The following is a 15947-nucleotide window of genomic DNA, read 5'->3' as shown; positions in this document are numbered from 1 at the left end:
AAAATAAAATAAAAAAGCAGTTTCCTGCAAAAACAATTTTTTGCATGGAATCGGCGAAGCAGAAAGAAAAGAAAAATGCATTGCTGGGGGTGGGGGCTTCCGTGGCCCCCCGCTCGACAAGAAAACGTCTCGGGCAAATGGAGGCGCGCGGTGAGTCATGCCCCTCTGAGAACCCATCGGTACATTCTTCACCACGAACCTTTTAATTCCAGTTTCTACTCCTGCTAAGGAGGCAGACTCTGCTGCAGATGATCACTATCGGGTCGTGATTACAGGATTCCCATCGGACATGACCGTACAGGAGCGCCTGCCTCCGTGCTCAGATTTACTGCTCTGCATCAGCAGCTACAGGTGCCACAGCACAAACACTGTGGTTTTGTCTTATCATCACACGCTGTGTTGACCGGCGTGATGTGGGCGACCTGAGCAAGACAGGGGCTGGTGAAAACCCTTTTTTAAATGACTATATACGATGTCTGCTGTATATTGTTATAACCTCGTTATGACCCCGCTTCACAGTATATATACAGATGTTATAGATATAAACAAAAAAAGTGGTTTATTCAATATAAGTTTCTATTTGTAGTAAATTCTTTGGTTTAATCTATGTATCTATCTATCTATCTATCTATCTATCTATCTATCTATCTATCTATCTATCTATCTATCTATCTATCTATCTATATATATATATATATATATATATATATATATATATATATACACACACACACACTTAATATAAGATTCAAACTGATGGTGAATTTTATGGTGACTTCTTACTTTTTTCTAGAATTTATTCCAGCCCAGCTCGCAAAGTATAGACGTTCAGCTACATTTCTGTGATAAAGTACAACGGAGGAGTGAAACCACGGATATATCAATCCACAAGTGTGTGTTGAATAATATCACACACTTTAAACTCCTCATTTCGGCGACCAAACTGCTGCCGCTGCCGCCCCGACCGCTATTGTCAACTGTCGAGAACTCTGTTGAGAGCAACCATTTATTTTTTTCTATGTCTTTTAAGGTGAGGATAAAAAGAAAGTCTCTGGAATTGTAATTGCTGTTTTCGGGCATCACTCGCCGCATTAGCCTCCAAAAAGTTGTCAGAGAAAAATCCTGTAATTTTCGTGAGCGGGCCCTGTGTGGGATTTTCCAGCCCCCTCAGCCCCGCGCCGCAGCGTGGCTGCGAGTCGCTGAACGTGGGCTCCGGCTGGTGCCGCCGACAGGACGGTGACGGAGCCGCCGACTTGTCCTGACAGCTCGACAGGCTGGGTACCTCCATGGTAGAAACACCTCCGCAGCGTCACGTCTGCTACCTGCACCTGCCACAGGCAAGTGCCTCCGCCTCACAAAGGCATAACTTAATGCCCGAAACAGGTTCCAGCCTGCGTCCTCGCTCCCTGCATCCTCCCTCTCAGCCCTGCCTTGTTGTGCTCACCGGCCCATTGTCAGAAACCCAGGCAGGGGAGAGGAGAGAAGGGAAAAGGAAAGGAGGCGGCCGTCTGACCTTATTTGGTGGTTCTTCGCGGTCGTGCTTCTTCAAACCCCTGGAAGGACGTTTCCGTCGCTTCTGGAGTTTCTACGGCTTTTGCCCTCACGGTTGACGCATTCCTGCAAAGAATAAACCCGAGGAGCTAGCACTGTTTACAAACAGCTCCAAAGGTGTCGGGTTTATTCGCATTATCCAAATCATTTCCTATATGATGCCAACCACGAGCAGGTGGAGATAACTAACTTTTGATCAAGCGGTCTCTTCAGACGCAGAAGAGCCATTCCTGAAACAAAGGCGCGGCGCTTAATTGCGGCGAAGAACCAAAACGGAGATTTCCCAAGCTTGGGCTCATTGTCAGATGGAAACCTTTTTGGAACGGGGAATCTGAGCGGAGAAAACAAAGCGCGGTCCCTCGCCGCTCATGACAGCCCTCTGCTGCATGCCCAAACAGATATTATTTTGCATTCCACTTCCTCCGTCTCCATCTTCCTCCGCATCTGCTGCCAATTACATCGAAATGCTTCAATCCCTGTTTCCTGCTCCCGTTCAATTCAATGGCTGCTCAGCCGGCGCTGTTGGCAAATGAACTCATGTGTGAGTGTTTTTTTTTCGCTCCCGAGGAGTCAAAAAAAAAAAAAAAAAAAGAGGCACCGTTTATGCCTGAATGATCAAGGAGGGGGCGACGGTCAAAGTCAATGAAATTAAATCCTTAGCCAGGAATGAAATAAAGTGTGCTCTTCAAAGCCCAGGGTGGTCTGAGAGGAGGAAACTGCAGCCAGTTGTGTTCGGGGTTTTAATTCAGTCAGCTATGGTGCAGTTGATTCAAATATTAATAATGTGAACATTATGTGTATTTTACTATATGTCTATACATATATTATGCTACTAGTGCTATCATATCACATGTTATTACTATGTTATTATTATATTATTACTATACACTATTTACTATATACTATGCAATATACTTGTTCTTTATTTTTGGTGCACCCACCACCTGCCCATAAGGTAACAAAGTCAGCTGTACAATAAACTGTTTCTGTTAATAGATGTGTACATACACTCACGGAACACTTAGGAACCTGTACACCTATGTATTCATGCAATTATCCAATCGGCCAATCGTGTGGCAGAAGTGCAAAGCATGAAATCATGCAGGTACGGGTCAGCAGCTTCAGTTAATGTTCACATCAACCATCAGAATGGGGAATAAATGTGATCTCAGTGTTTTCGACCGTGGCATGATTGTTGGTGCCAGACGGGCTGGTTTGATTTTTTGTGTAACTGCTGATCTCCTGGGTCTCCAGAGTTCACTCAGAATGCTGCGAAAAACCAAAAACATCCAGTGAGCGGCAGTTCTGAGGACATGAACGCCTTGTTGATGAGAGAGGTCAACGGAGAATGGCCAGACTGGTTCGGACAGAAAGACCACGGGAACTCAGATGGCCGCTCTGTACTATTGTGGTGAGCAGGAAAACATCTCCGAGTGCGCAACACGTTGAACCTTGAGGTTGGATGGGCTACAACAGCAGAAAGACCACGTCAGGTTCCACTTCGGTCAGCCGAGAACATGTGTATATTTTATTTCATTTCTATTTACAGTATTTATCTCTTTTTTGCCGTGTTCAGTCAACTTTCTGCTGCTGCAACACTTCAACACTTCACCAAAGGGATCAATGAGGTGTTACTGTATCTCACCTTATTAAAGAAGTTAAATCTTAGTGTACTGTGTCAATCAGCGTCATTTGTACATATTCTATCGATTATTGGTGGGGTTTTTATCGCTGTGGTTTTATTGTGTGTCTTGTGTTATTATTGTGTGTTTTATCTTTGATCCTTTTATTTCTCTGCTGAGATTGTTTGTTTTTTTCTTCTAGAATGCACGGTGTGCTTTAGGTTAGCACACTGAATTGTCCTTGTGTATGAAACATACCAAAAGCCAATTGCATTTCAGTCAGAATCCATCTCACAGAGACAGTAACACAGTTCATCGACGTCCCCAACAAACCTTGGCTCCTTCTCTCCACTGGAGGTCTTTTTTCCATTGACTCCCCTCTACTCGCCCAAGAGATTAGCAGCGCTCCTCCGTGACGCCCGGCTCCTCTCGGAGGAAGGTGGAGGAGGGAGCGAGGGGGTGGGGGGCGAGGGAGGGGAGGAGGCGAGGAGGGCAGCTACACCTGCGGCTGCCGAACAAGTGTATCAGTGTCTGACGGGCCTTGTCCCAGCTTGTCGGGCGCTCTCGCCGTGGAATGCGCCGATGAGACAATCAGGTGCAGGAAGGCGCGTGGCGGCTTGCTGCAGGGAGAGATCTGGCGGATGAGGCGGGATGAGGGGATGAAGGGATGAGGGGAGTGGCTCTCGCTATCCCATCCCTGATCAACACCCCTGAACCATCCCGCGGAGGCGGACGTGTCGCTGCGGCGCTGCTGGATGTGACACATCGCTGAGCACGCCGGCGGATTTCTAAAACAGGTTGCAAGTTTAGCGAGTATTGTCTGTAGAGTCCTGCTGCTTATTTGACTATTTCGCTGTGACTCACTCAGGGTGTAGTGTGCTAAGGTTTTTGTTTAGCCCGAGGGGAGGGAAAAAAAAGGTCATGAACAATGTTCCGGCTCCACAGAAAATGCATCAACAGTTGTAATTGGATCACCCATCAATTTGGGGAGTGTGTGTGTGTGTGTGTGAGGGGGGGGGGTGCTGATTAAACTGGAACTATTTCAGTCTTCTTTATTTTTACTTTTGCCCAATTCAATTTTTCTGCCCATTTCAGTTTTTATTAGCCAGATACCAGCCGTAGATATTATTATTATACACCGATCAGCCAGCTCTGACTCCTTTCTATCATAGCAGCATGAACTTTTTCCGCAATTTGTGCTACAGTAGCTCTTCTGTGGGGTCGGACCAGACGGCCCTGACCCTGTCGCCGGTTCACCGGTTGTCCTTCCTTGGAGTACTTTTGGTAGGTACTAGGTACTAGTACCTAGTACTAGTACCTACCAAACCTTTTGGTAGATACTACTGCATACCGGAAACACCCAACAAGACCTGGCGTTTTGGAGATGCTCTGACCCAGTAGTCTAGCCGTCACAATTTGGCTCTTGTCAAAGTCGGTCAGATCCTGTATATATACATATATATACACATAAACATATACATATATATATATATATATATATATATATATATACAGACACACACACACCGATCAACCACAAGGAAGGACAACCGGTGAACAGGCGACCAGGGTCAAGGGTGCCCAAGGCTCATTGATGCGCGTTGGGAGTGAAGTCTAGCCCGTCTGGTCCGATCCCACAGAAGAGCTACTGTAGCACAAACTGCTGAAAAAGTTAATGCTGCTATGATAGAAAGGTGTAACTATCTATCTATCTATCTATCTATCCATCTATCTATCTATCTATCTATCTATCTATCTATCTATCTATCTATCTATCTATCTATCTATCTATCTATCTATCTATCTATCTATCTATCTATCTATCTATCTATCTATCTATCTATCTATCTATCTATCTATCTATCTATCTATCTATATATATATATATACACACACACTTTATATAAGATTCAAACTGATGGTGAATTTTATGGTGACTTCTAACTTTTTTGTAACGTTAATTTGGAATCGAATTGGAATTGATAGTAAAACTGAATTGGGTAATTCCAAACAAAGACCAAACTCGCAGAGATATAGGAAGGAGCTAAGACAGTAGCTCCGACCTGATCCACAACATTATTATTATTATTATTATTATTATTATTATTATTATTATTATTATTATTATTATTATTATCATCATCATTATTATTATTATTATTATTATTATTGTTATTATTATTATTTTTACTATTATTTGCTTTAAAATGCTTACAAATGCAAAGATGGTGGTCAGTGATTCAGAGTATTCATTGTGACCCTCAGTATTCATTGTGAACTTCATGCAGCTCCCCCTCAGATTACATCTACATCAGTGGCTGGAAAACACGTCTTGTGTCGTAATGTGGTTATGAGATCTGTTTTTCAATGCATTTAACTTCATTTCCCCAGAGCTTGACATTATAACCTTTTGCCCCCTTGTGCATTTAGATGAATGGTTTGTTAACAACAGGGTTAATATTATCTCGAGACCTCGTTCCAAAACCCCATGATGCTTTTTTTCCCCCCCCTCTTCCCTCAATGTATTATTTACTGCTGAAACCCAAGTAAAGAGCTTTGAGTAGAAACAAGCCCTCCGAAATGTCCATTTTTCCAGCGCACGCGTGTGTGTGTGTGTGTGTCAGAGTGTGTGTGTTTTTGTTGTCTAGGTTTTCCTTGGTGGCAGTGAACAAAGCGTTCTACTGTGGAGTAGTTTAAGAAATCGCAGACACAGTGTCTGTACAGGGAGTTCCTGTCCCTGGCCCAAAACCCACAGACCAACAGCAAAGAAGGACAAGGTCAGTCGCTGCCTCCGCTGCATTTCTTACAGCAGGCTGCGTTTAGTGTGTATTATCTGCAGGCTGCTTTCTGATACTACTATTACTAGGAATCTGTAGGAATCATCAATCAATTATGACTACTATTACTACTATTTCTGCTAATCAATATTAATATCAATCAATTACTTCTATTATTACTATATTACTACTAGAAAATGTTACTTATAAATTAATTACTACTACTATTACAACTAAAAAGTAGTAATAAACCACCAATTACTACTACTATTGCTATAATTACTACTAATCCATCATCATAATCAGTTAATTACTATCACTATTACTGATATTACTATTATTCAGGAGTGAAAGTCGAACAATTACTATTACTACTTTGACAACTAATATTACTAATCAGTAATAATCAATAAATTGTTACTACTAATACTACTATTCTGCAGTAATAATCAAACAACTACTATTACTATTACCACTATTATTATTCACTAGTAATAATAAATCAATACTACTACTAATACTATTATTTCTACTACTCATAATCAATCAATTGCTATTACTAATCAATATTAATTATAATCAATTACTTCTTCTATTTATCTGTTACTTCTAATGAGTAGTAATCTTCAATAAGTTGCTATTACTAAGACTACTATTCAGTAGTAATAATCAATCAATTACTATTACTAATCTGTAATAAAAATCAGTTACTTCTACTATATCTCTGTTACTACAATCTATCAGCCATCTATTTGTACAGCTTTCTAGACATTTTTTACCAACTGAGAATGGGGAAAAAGGGTTTAAAAATCCCCCAAAAGTGCCTCACGACCTTGAAAAACACTTTAGAAACCTTAATGCCGTGATGAGTTTCACAAACTTGAAAACTGGAGATTTTGACGATTGGATGAAAGGCAATATTTTCTGAAAATGGTTCAGAAAAACCCACTTATCTTCAGTGTACCTGGACATCCCACACATTTTCTGGATGGTCTAGGAGTCTGGATTCTGAGTCTAGGGTATCATGAGGCTGTGATTATCCTAGAGGTCACAATAGGTCATTTTTATACAGTCAGGTCAAGCTTTGAAAAATGCTGTCATCACGTGGAAAGAGTTACTATGAGGCCTTATTTAAGCACACATCAATGCATTTGGTCTCTTTGGATTCACAGGAGCCTCAGCTTTGTAGCCACACCCAACTCAGGCTCAGGCTTAGCAGGTTAACAAAGCAGGCAGATGCACTTAATGACGTCGCGGTTTTGTGTTATCTTATCTCCGCATTAACCAAATGCCGGTTTGAACTATTTACGCTGTGGGATGACCACAGAATATGACGACGGGATTATCAGAGTGCTGGAATTTCCAGACCCTCATTGGGAGTGATAAGGCTTTTGTGGCGGAGGATGGGAGCTGTGACTCCTCTGCAGCCAGCGCAGCAGCAGCAGCAGCGGCGGCGGCGGCGGCGGCGGCAGCAGACAGTCTAATCAGATCGCATTAGTCTTTGAAGATCCTCCCTCACACTCTCTAACAAGCTCTGCTCCGCGTTGTGTGTCACCTCGGAATAAATAAATACCATGGAAAAAAAAAAAAAAGCAACAACAACAAAAAAAACCCCAAATCCTTTTTGTTTTCTAAAAGAGAATTGATGATCATTTTGCGGGAGGGCGGTGGGGGTGGGGTGTGAAACAACAACAAAACCACTGTGCGTGCTGCGTCTCCGTCAAATCTAAACAGGCCAAAGCGACAGCCTCCGGTGAATTCAGATAACATTCCGAAAAAAAAGGTAACTCCCCATGCTGTAGGTAGGTAATGATGGAATGGGTTTTATAGACGTTCTCCTGTGGGTTCATAAAAAATGGATGAAGGGACTGGACGTGGCACGGGGGGCTCCGCGGCGTGTCATTCCAATATAAATTCACATATAATAGGCCTACACGGGACTGTAGAACGTTGCGCCCTCGCCACGTATGACACAGGCTTCCATTTTTATTTTTTTCCTTGGCGTTACGGCTCTGACGGGGAGCGCACACATCTGTTCTGACAAGCGGACTCGGGGGCTGCAGGGGGACGACGTGGCCTTCTGCAGTGCGCCGGTCTCTCTCCCAGCGTCAGCGCTTTCACTCTAGATTACAGGGTCCCTGCGCCGCTATCAGGGGAGGGGAGCATCACAAGGCCTAGTGACCTATGCAGAATAATGTGGAATCTGACCTTTGACTGCCCCGCCGGCCGTGACGTCATCGAGCCGGTTCCAGCCGCACGGAAAAAAAAACTCCCCCAAAAAAAAAACAACAAAGAAAAACAACGACCAAAGAATTCCACATTGTAGAACAAGATCTTAAGCCGTGTGTCGTGGCTTTTATTCTTTGGTATTATTTGACAGGTTTCGTTGTTTGAATAATGAATGTAATTTATTTTTTATAACGTGAAAGCCGCTGTTGATATTCCCTGGTCTACCACCATAACCAACATTGAGGATTTCTTTTTGCAAGAGAATCCAGGGGACATGTTCCCCGAAATAAAATCGTGAGCAAATACAACGCGGACGCACTAGTTAGTGCACAATAACACGTTTTCGTGAGTCTATCAATCACCGAAACTTTAAAGACCTCGAGGGGACCGAGGGAGCCAAACTTTCGGTTTTCTTTGCATTTCAGCCGCATAGCAGCCAAAAATGAGTCTTCCTCTAATTCGGTGTTGGTATGCGAGAAACTTTTACAGCTAACCCGTCACGTAATATGGTGTTGTGATCATAGTGTTGAATCCAGTTGGCAATTTTGAGAGATCCTCATACAGTATATGTGAATATTCCCTAGTACTCAATCATTTCCACAACTCACAGTGGTGAGTGTGATATTTGTCCGTAGTAATGGAATAATACTGTATGTAGATAAATTGACTTGAGTTTTGAAGGACATTCTGCTATCCAGCCAAATTCCTAAGTTTTATAACTCGGTACAAATTAACTTATTATATTACATATTCCAGTGCATTCAGGGTAACAGCTTTATGAATCATTGTGTGCCGCCTGCATTTTGTATTGTTTTTTTTTTTTTTGTTTAGTTTTTTTCTCATTTAAAATGAGTTTCAGATTAATTAAAGATGTCTGGAAGTCATCAAAAGGCCGCCCGTGACCTGGAGAAGGTCTGATCCGAAGCGGCGCTGATGGCGTGCCAGATTGTGTCGCCACCATGGTAATGGACGTTACGGCGCTCGCTTGGGAGGAAAATGTGAGGGAGGAAAAACTCGATTTTGGTGATGGAACAAACGCGGACGGGAAGACATTTCCGGGCTTTTAATGATGTGGGAGAGGGTTTTTTGGAATGCAGCGGACAGGATATATTTCACACAGTACTGCAAAAAAAATGTAATTATCAATGCAGACAGTGCAGATTATTTGGCTCCAATTAAGTTTGCTGCAGCTATCGCCGTCTCTAATGGGCGGAGGGGAATCACAGCTCCACGATTTGGACTCATTTCTATTCACAGTCTCCAGCGATAATACCATAATACCAGTATTGCATTAACACTTTAAGAGCACAATCAAGTTGTTGTTTGCTGCAGAAAAAATAACCAACATAAACACCAACTTTATGTCCCACGTCGCTCTCATAACGAAGAAATAAATAAAATAAAGATATAAACACATTTTCAGACATAACATCTTGGGCTGTAGCGTTTCTGATGGAATCATCCCACTACTTCCAAAAAACTATTACTTTTTGGTTCAGCAGCCTTTGATGGGACGCCCCACAGGGAGAAAGTACAAGCGGCCTGCACTTTGTGATAACAATGCAATTATCCCACGACATTGGCCATGGCCACGGCTCCTTTTCGTGCCTGTGCACGCCACGCCGTCTTCGTCTGTGCCACATCCTAGTGAGTAAGAGTAGCCCCAGACACAGATGCCAGGCCTGCCCACCCCCCATGCCTGCCCCCCCACGCCTAAACCTAACCCCGCCCTACCGCCGTGTCGTGGCGGGGCAGCACCGCCCGCCCCATCCCACCGCAATTGCCCACAGGCTGACACACGACAACGGGGGGATTTCTTCAAGTAAACACAGTCCAGATTCTGGCCCCGCTCACTTCAAAGCTGGAGTGTGCTGATAACAAAGAAAGGCCCTGAAGAGAGCAACTCCTCCCACACGCACGCTCCATCAGCGACCCCCCCCCCCCCGCGGTGAGGGTGGCCGGGGCACGTAGAGGGCGGATAGCGGCAGGGTTGGTCGCTGGCGGAGGTGTGAAGTATCTTTTGACAGCCTAGCACCTGCTGCTTCTTCGCCGCCAGCCGAGGCACGGCCATTTGTCTTAAGCAGATAGCCGGGACTGCGGATTAGTGGATGGGGGAGGGTGGCGGGGGCGTGTAGTTGAACGGGAGGTGTAGAGGAGGATGGGTGTGGGTGTGGGTGTGGGTGTGGGTGTGGGTGTGTGTTGCATGTGTCAGCGTGTGTTTTACTGTCTGTGTGTATGCAGGAGGAGGCTGTGTGGATGTGTGTTGCAGGGTTCCTCCCTCCGTCATCCCCAGTGGAACATTCCAGCTGTCTGCAGCAGAGTAAAGCTGCTGTTTTGGGACGCTGGGGATGACGACGTGCCTACTGTACTTCCCTCCAGCCCTCGTGGATTTCCCATCCCAGTCCTCGGCCAGAGAGGAGGACAACCCACCGGTGGAATCGTATCCTCTGCTCCCGCATTTCCGTACTATCTCCAGCCCAAGATCAGCCACAGTGAGGCCTAAAGGGCTGTTGATCCCAGCATCATTAGCATTGTCTGCTAATACAATCTGAATGCATTTGTGCATTTAAAGTCCTGATTTACGCACACACACACACACACACACACACACACACACACACACACACACACACACACACACACACACACACACACACACACACACACACACACACACACACACACACACACACACACACACACACACACACACACACACACACACACACACATCTGTCAGTGTCTTCTCCAAATCTCTTATCAGAACTCTCTTTTTTCTTTTTCCTCCACAGCTCATGACCCAGCTGGGATCCGGACTTCTGTGATCAGTCCACTGGAATGAAGCCATCGGTGCAGACCAGGCAATCTCTGAAAACACTCAAAAGTCTGTGGTGTCGGCGTCGGAATGCAACAATGACACAAGATATTTATGGCAGCGACGACTGTGACCACGATCTGGAAAGACAAACAATCTGTTTCTCAATGGGGCGGTGGGTGGGTGAAGGGGGACATTGGGCTCTGGATATTGGTGCAGTGTTTATAGGAGTCGTAATTGCAAATATATTACCCCTAGCGTAGAAGTGTTCAGCTGCTTAGTTTATTATCTTGGAAATGTTAGAATGCTGCAATACGCAGCCTGTTCATGAAAAACAGGAGGCCAGCAATAATCCTCTACTGTAGTTAACCGGCGATGGCTGTTCTCGGCATGAATAAAAACAGGGAATTTCCCTGAGTCTTCTCTGTTCCCCCCATCGTAGCCCATCTGTCCTGTTCCTCCAGCAATCACGGTCTGAACCGGAATTCTTTTGTCGCATTGACTCGTGAATAACTCAATTAGACACTCTGGTTCGACCGCTGAAATGGTATTTCCTGATGTCAGCGTCCTATTTCACCAGGTAAAGAGTACAGGTGATTTTCGTGGCGGCTGTGATTTCCACGGGAACCCGAAACAGTCCTTTGAGCGCCGAGCAGAAGTCGCGCCTACCTCACTCTGGAAAACTTCTCCGGAGGTCTGCGTCCTGTCGGGGCTTGTCGGCGGAGCACAATGCCCAGAGTCTGAATAATGTGGCCGGGAGCTAGTTTATTCAAGCACCTTTTGTTTGCACTCCTACACTCACCTTTTCCTCACCGCTGATGCTCAGATAACCACTAGACAGAGGACGGTCCGGGTGGGGCTGGCGGGGGTCTGGCGGGGAGGCATCTCCGGAGGTGTCACGCCGCCGGATGGATGTGGGCCAAACCTTGGTTTGTCCGAGCAAACACCGCAGGGGCTAATAGTCGCAGAAACAGGGTTCTAGGTTCCATGTTGTGCTGATCTTTGGAGTAGGCCCCCCAGGATGTTCTGTTTTTCCATTTACCCCAATGCTACTAGAGGTCATGCAGTAATATTTGCCGCTCCCTATTGCGAGATTGGACATATCCGCATTTATCTCTTCAAGTCCGGCATTAGCGCGGAGGCGGCGCAAAACCAGGAACGTGGTCCTTACTGAGAGACAGCGATCATTATTCAGAAATAAACAATCGCTGATTGCCGCTGTTGACCTGGGAGAATTGAGTATTCCGTAGAGCCGCGTGATAATCGCAATTAAAAAGCGTTCAAAACTCGAATGGGAAGTATCAATTACATCCCCCCCAAACACAACCTACATTCATTCACACCCATCAAACCACAGGAGCAAATGAAATTTTCAAACACGGCTCAGAAAACCCCATCAAAAACGCTGTTTGACTAACACTTTAAGGTCTCGCACGTGGCAATTTGCAAATGTGTGTTTTGACGTGTCGTGTTTCGTCTTTTTCTCCCCTTCGCCGGCTTGTGAGGGAGCCGGACACATTGACAATATGTTTTGGCTGTTTTTCTGGTGCCGTGGCGGCTGAAGTGCAGCCCAGCTTCGAAGCGGCTGGTGGCCAGACAGCTCCTCCAGCTCTGATTCATCATAATCAGGTCAGGGGCCCGGGCCGCCGGCCTCCCGGGGCCCGCCTCGCACTCTCACGCACGCTGTCTGCCGTGCCCTGCCAGCCGCAGACCTTTTTACAAATATGGTTTTCGCGTTCAAAACAATTTGCCGATATGCTTAATGAATCGAAGAAAATGCGCGGACACGGCATGGTTCCAACAACGGGGTAAACACGGAGCAGAATATTAATTGGATCGGTGACTCGAACCCTTTTTTTATCAGGATACGGAGAGTCATTAGGATGGGTTTGGAGTGTTGAAATGCCATTTCTCCTTCAGATCAGTTTGATCGTTTCATTCGGCTTCAATGCAAATTACTCCCCCATAACCTTGACGACGGAGCTCCATGGTCCTTTCCTTTGTAAGGTATAAAAGTACGAGAAATGTGAGAGAATGGGAAACAGTTGTGGCTTGGAGGAAACGTTGAATGGATAATAATAATAATAACTTATAATATTAATAATAAAATAAAATAAAATAAAATAAAATAAAATAAATAATAATAATAATAACTAGTTGTACCCTGTTTGAATAAACAACGTATCTACGAATAAAATCAATTAATCCACAAGTATTGAGATAATGACACATCCCAGATGTGACATGTTTGGAAACAATGGAAATGATCATTCCATTTGATTCACTTCTATAAAGATTGAAAGACTCATGGCATATTCAGTTTGAAAAAGCATTTATGCGATGAATAAACTCGTTTGAAATTGTGTATTAGCAGCAGTGGCACCCACACGACGCCTGATTTTTTTTTAATGGGGTACAGGGCAGAGTGGGACTAGATTCAGTGGAATTGAAGTCCATACCGCTTAATGACATAATGTTACGTTGCGTGACTTTAATAGTGTGATGACAATTTTACGAAAGTGCATTTGAGATGATTAAGTTGAGATGAAATGAGACCATGTGTTTGTTGGTTGTTGCTCATTGGTGTGACTTTTGACGGTGATTTGTCAACACACATTTCCATATTTTCCTCCTCAAGTGGCCGCTTTGGCCCGCGACTCTCCCCACAGCCGAAATGTTGGTGTGCCACTGTGTTGGCCAGTGAGGTATGGAAGGTCTTTGAAGCGGCGGCAGTGGCTTTTCCACGCCAAGCCCCCCTCCCTCCCCCGGAGCCGCCGCTGATCAGATGTGATAGTGTTATTTATCACATGGAATTTTGGTATTTCCACAGTTGTTCAAACGGCTCGAACGTGACACTGGACCCGCAGACGGCGGTCGCAACATTCCGCTGTTACGGGAGCGAAAACCCTGTGCCGACAGCGTGCGCAACGTGAACAATTGCAAAAAAAATGGAAAACCAACCGTCAAGGCGCAGAAGCGTCGCCGTCGCCGTGCGAGCAAAATATGATTCCTCGCAAGAATCCCCAGAGGACGGGGGCCCGTCTGTAATCAAAGCAAGCATTTATGAACCCGGCGTAATTATAGGTTCTGCCGCTTCTCAGTAGAAAAGGTGTTTTATTTCACGTAGCCCTCGTAGTTTACCACTTTCTCCTCCGCGTTGCCTCTGATGGAAACAGAACAGGCAGACAAACAGCGGCTATTATCCTGAAAACATAACGTAATAACTATAGTTACTAATCACTAATCAGATTTTTCATCGGCTACTTATGAGGCTTTTGCAGGGAATCAGGACTCGCGACCGACTGCAACGGAATCCAGATCGCATTGGGATCTATTTTGTCGAGTGACATGTGATTCCAGTCTCATGATTGTTCAAACTGACTTAGAAACTTGTTGACTTGTTGTAATTTAACTTTAAACCACAAGTATAACATAACAATGAAAGCCCGAATGTTGAAAATCCAATGCCATGAAAGGACCATCAGCTGTTCCATCCACGGCGAGGTGTAATTAAATGCTATTACCGTCTAAACGCCACTATATTCACATACATTATCGTTTAAACAGTAATTATTGACCGTGACGCGTGTTCTGCACTTTTTTTTTTTTAAACCGAGGAAAAACCTTATCACACAAACTTCAAGCGGCGTGTCTGGATGGGGACACGCATCCGTTCTTCAAATGACATCGGCCACAAAGGCCCGCGTTGTTCGGCGGGGATGATCCCTCACTGCTGCGGTCATGAGGTTTTTGGCGAGTCGCGCATCTCAAGGGGAAATACAATCAAGTAAGTATGATCACAGGATCCTCTGACAGCTGACCTCTGCTTGCCAAAAAAGTAACGGCAGGGGGAGGATCGAGTGGGGGGGGGGGGGCGGGGGGGCGACTATTGATTAAGGCAACACAGCCTCGTTTGTCTCCGCTTGACACCCGTCTTTGGAGTCGTATAATGACAAGGCAGCCAAATCATCCTGACCCACATGGACGGCCGGCGGAGTCAACCCTCAGACTAAATGACCGTCGTCAGCCAAACATCAGATATAATCCGTCATTTCGGTTGTCTCTTTTGCCGTTCCGACGCCGGGCTGATTTGCGGAACGGGCCGCTCCCCTGTGCATTACATCTTCTTTCCTAATGAGACCCAAATACAAAAAGAAACAATGGTACTCAGCCCACAACAACAACAACAACAACAACAACAACAACAACAACAACAACAACAGCAAAAACCTGTTCTCGCACCGTTGCTTAATTAGTTCATCTTCCATCGAGTCCATCAACACGTACGCGTCGCCCCAAAAAGGCGCACGGGGGCCGATACGCATTCGTCAACATATTTGTCCAATGTGGAAAAAATACGTATCCCGCGAGCCCCCAAAAAAAGATGGAGTAAAGAGGTACCTTCGTAAATAGTTTATCCAGTCACTTGAAGAGACAACAGAAATGAAAGAGAACGCTCTTTCAAGCTCAATAAACAAGCGAATATTCCTCGGGGCGGCGGCAGGAATGGGGGATACACAATCAGCTCTTTTCTGCGGAGCGGGGGCCACGGATCACGCTCCGGCTAGGACAATCAGGCCTCAGAGGACACCCTTAACGTTATTTGTTTCACTTGATGGTCATAAAGGAATCACACACACACACACACACACACACACACACACACACACACACACACACACACACACACACACACACACACACACACACACACACACACACACACACACCACCCTCGCATCACAAAGTCAGACGGTTTTGCTGGTTCTTTCCGCCTCATCCAGCTCTGAAGAACTGGGTGTGGCCCCGGGTACCTGATACATTTTCTTGAGGTAATAATGATAATAATGTTTATGGTCGATAAATGTAACCTTATTCGGTTGAATGATATTCTGATGCCAAGATCCACGAGGCCTTTCACCGTACAGTATACCGAAAAGCTAATATTTTGTA

Source organism: Zeus faber (genome assembly GCF_960531495.2).
Source record: "Zeus faber genome assembly, chromosome: 12".
Lineage (NCBI taxonomy): Eukaryota > Metazoa > Chordata > Actinopteri > Zeiformes > Zeidae > Zeus > Zeus faber.
This window is presented reverse-complemented; position numbering follows the sequence as displayed.